The following is a 4,748-nucleotide window of genomic DNA, read 5'->3' on the forward strand; positions in this document are numbered from 1 at the left end:
TTTATATAAGAGTTCATCCAGGCTTGTCCTTTGCTACAAAAAGGATTGGACCACCTTGCTGCACCTTAGTTACTTTTGTTACTTGTTACCCGTTACGAATTATCTTATCACACAACTATTTGTTACTGATAATTTCAGTGCTTGCAGAGAATACCTTGCTGAAAATCGCTTGTCATTTCCTTCTGCTCCTTGTTGGGTTTGACATTCTTACTTATCGAAAGGACTACGATAGTTCCCTATACTTGTGGGTCATCAGCAATGAAGGGTGCAAACAACAAATGGATAAACATGTCAGGCAAATCATAAAAGCATGATATTGTATAGCCCTGGGTGCTGGGAATCCACCGTGATCATCTTCAATCTTTTGTTGCAGTGTCATGACGGCCAATATTTCATTGTCGTGGCAACCGTTTCAAAACCGTTGTTGTGGTAGAAATTTCAGAAAATGTTGTTGTGGCGACTGTTTTAGAAAATGTTAACGTGGCACTAAATTCAGATATTCCACTGTGGCACGAAATTATAGCTCCTCGTCCCACGCCTAGTACACCTTCTCATTGTTGGGGTCCTCCATGTATATGCCATTGTCACCTGTAACCTATAGGCTACCTCAACAATGTTTACATTAATGTGGCTCCAACCATTATGCCATGACGCACATGCCACTTAACATTACAACATTATAACTATCTCATACATGAACTCATTATCATGACAAACGCTATACCACATCCTATGCATACCCTGCAAAACCAAGTTAGACGTCCTCTAATCGGTTTTAGCAAAATTTTATTTACGCGGTTAACTAGTTTTAACAAATAATACTAGCTACATACGTCCACAAATTAGGCGATGATTCTTGATGCTAGGTTAAGTTTTGGTCTGTGTGAAACAAGAGACTTAATTAACTATCTCTAGCCCCACACTAAACTTCGTCAAATGCACGTGACCCCCTAGAAGATCATCTATCTTTGGAACCATCTTATGTACGCGACGGTTCACTATTCTCAACTATGGTGAAGCCCAAGGAATTGTTAGCAGATCGTCGACAGGCAGAGTCGATCGATTGTCAGAACCTTATGAAAAGCAACACCATGCCGTCGATGAATTGAACCAAAGCAATAGTCGAGGGAAGCATAGCAAGAACATCAACCCTCACAATCAGATGTGACCTAAATCGCAACCTGCACCTACTCATATAACTGCTCTGATACCACTGTTGGGAAACATAGTAGAAAACAAAAAAATCGTGCCTATGATCACCCAAGATCAATATGAAGATGCATAACGGGTTGGATCACGATTGTTACAGTCACTAAGTTGAAGTGGAAGAAGAACGTGTCGATGTAGATCGTACTTGGATTCCCTTGAATCGTCGATGAACGATCCCTCATACCACCCACGAACAATCCCTCAAACCAAAGACCGAAAGCATGACCTCTCTACTTGGTTGCAAGCGTGCAATCTCCACGACGGCAATGCTTCACCGTCTAGAGCTAATCGTCGCTATAGAATTAGAGGTAGGAGATTAGAACCACACATGACTTCTAATTATGAGGACAAGAGGATTAGCCTAGCTCTAATTAGTCAATTAGGACCAACTATAACTAGAACTAGTAGAACGAGAGGAGGCTCCAAAACTTGTATGTACAAAAGAGCAAAAACTCCTAGTATATATAGGTTGGAGGGGAGAGGGAGGACTGCCACCAAGGAGGAAGGATTCCTCCTTGGTGCGCCGGCCAGGGGAGGAGGAGTTTGACTCCTTCCCTTCCCCAATTTGGCCTCATTCCTTAGGGAAGGAGGCACTTTCTCACTTGGTCCTTTTTGGCCCAAGTTGCCTTCCACCTCTTTGCCTTTTTATTCCCGTTGATATTAAATTAAATATATAAATGTTCTAAATACTTTAAGCACATTATATATATATAATTTAACATCCTTGGAAACATTGCCCACCTATGTATTATTTATCGGTAATACCCGGTATTACTTGATATTCACCGCAACCCTTCCGGTGACCCCGAAACGCTTTCGAATCTTCTCGGAACTATTTTGAATATTAATGAAACAATTTCACAAATATATTCTCATCACTCCCGTCCTACTAACACTCAGCAAATCATGATTGCCTTAAGCATGTGACCCCGTAGGTTCGGTAACCCACAGACATGGACGAAACCATTCATTCAATGACCGATAGCGGGATCGTGCACGTCCATATTGGTCCCTGTGAGTACAGGAATGCTATTTGAGTGAACCTTTGGTTATCATGTGATGTTCCATTTGCTTCGCGATACTTCACAAAACCCGGGATGCATCGGTATCCTTCTGAGTCATCACCATGCTCACTATATCAAAATCCGCGTTACCAGTTTTGTTCTTCTTTCTCATTATTGTGTTACGGCATCCCCATGATGAATTCACGAGTGTCTGGCCAGATTATGATTGATGCCATCACACCGAGGGCCCTAAGAATATCTCTCCATCACTGGAGGAGAAAATCCCACTCTTGAGTTATCTAGTCCCTTGTCAAACTTTCTGATGAGCCTGTAAGTTGTCGCTATGATCACCATGTTATAAATGACGTTTGAGCAACCCTAAATCCCACCATATGGTAAGAAGTGACCACGATACTCTCATGGTCTAAGGAGCAAAATCACACGTTCACACTCCATGTTATTACAATTGAATATAGACGATATTAACATAATTCATAATTAACAAACAAGATTAGGTGAATTTAATATGGTCGTTCTTCTAATGACATAATATCAATGTTGTTTTCGGACTATCGTTACACTTAATGATATCCTAAGATTCGGAAAACGTAATCACCAACAACACTTGAGGTAGTGTTAGATGCGAGACTAGGAACCTTTATTTTATCCGTTTATCATTTCACACGTGCATATGAGTTTTCCACTGAATCGCATATTCCAGGATCATAGTAGTTATAACATGAAATATAAACACTTAATTATGAATTATGGAAATATAATAATACAATATTATTGCCTCTTGGGCATATTTCCAACACCTCGCACGAACCCCTTTCGAAAAATTGAAGACCATGCCCTAGATCACATCGAATTCACCACCACCGCCCCTTCCTCTATGCTTTCATTTTCTTTTCTCCCCTCGCGCGCCTCATGACGAGCCCATAAGCCGCGGGAGAGATCGATCGTGATCGCCCCCATCCATGTCGACCTCGCGGAGGAGGACCCTCCTCAAGGTCATTGTCCTGGGTGACAGTGGGTAAGTCCATTCCCTCCCTTGGATTTGCCCCTGGTGGATCCCAGTAATTTTTGTGAAATTTTCAGTTTTCTTCTTTCGGGTGGGTGGGGGGCTCAGTTTTCAGTTTTCACTTGCCACACTTATTTTATTTACATGCAGGTCCTTGTCCAAAGCCAACGCCTCCCTGCATGCATGCGCTTTGAGGGTAGGAGGATCTATCACACCCGCTAGCACCATTGTTGATGCTCCGAGCAACTGACCTTCCTCATTCCTGCAAACTATAGCTATTACCCTTCATCGTCTTTGCTACAACACCGTCCACATTAATCTTAGCTCTGTCTGGTTACGACTATAGCCACTGTGCTGGCCTCGTTGCAACCCTTGGAGGAGCACATATAGGTTGCACCAACCCCCTGTATTTCTTGAGCTCAACAAGATATCTCCTGATAAACATGTGTGTGAACCGGGTGTAACACCCACGATGCGGCTATATCTCCCACGTGTTGGAGCACGACTTAGAGGCATAACCGCATAGTAGGCATGTCGCAAGAGGGGTAATCTTTACACATCCCATGTACTGAATAAGAAAGGGATAGAGAGTTGGCTTACAATCGCCACTTCACACAGTACATAAATATAGCATTACATCATCCAGAATACAATCAAGGTCCGACTACGGAACCAAATAAATAAACACAACCCCTAATGCTAGATCCCCGATCGCCCCGATTGGGCTCCACTACTGATCAACTGGAAACGAAACAACACAACGAACACGATCTTCATCGAGCTCCTCCTTGAGCTCGGTTGCGTCACCTGCACGGTTATCATCGACACCTGCAACTGTTTGAAGTAATCTGTGAGTCACGGGGACTCAGCAATCTCACACCCGCGATATTAAGACTATTTAAGCTTATGGGTAGGAAAGGTAGTGAGGTGGAGCTGCAGCAAGCACTAAGCATATATGGTGGCTAACTTACGCAAATAAGAGCGAGAAGAGAAGCAAAGCATGGTCGTGAACTAGAAGTGATCCTGAAACTACTTACGTTCAAACATAACTCCAAAACCATGTTCACTTCCCGGACTCCGCCGGAAAGAGACCATCATGGCTACACACGCGGTTGATGCATTTTAATTAAGTTAAGTGTCAAGTTCTCTACAACCGGACATTAACAAATTCCCATCTGCCCATAACCGCAGGCACGGCTTTCGAAAGTTCAAAACCCCGCAGGGGTGTCCAAACTTAGCCCATCACAAGCTCTCACGGTCAACGAAGGATATTCCTTCTCCCAGGAAGACCCGATCAGACTTGGAATCCCGGTTACAAGATATTTCGACAATGGTAAAACAAGACCAGCAAAGCCACCCGAATGTGCTGACAAATCCCGATAGGAGCTGCACATATCTCATTCTCAGGGCACACCGGATTGTCCAGGATTCCGGTAGGCCAACCCGGAGTTGCCCCTGGTGGCCACCGGCTGCTAACAGGTTGGACCAACACTTAGAGGAGCACTGGCCCC

This window comes from Triticum dicoccoides, chromosome 3A, assembly GCF_002162155.2.
Source record: "Triticum dicoccoides isolate Atlit2015 ecotype Zavitan chromosome 3A, WEW_v2.0, whole genome shotgun sequence".
NCBI lineage: Eukaryota > Viridiplantae > Streptophyta > Magnoliopsida > Poales > Poaceae > Triticum > Triticum dicoccoides.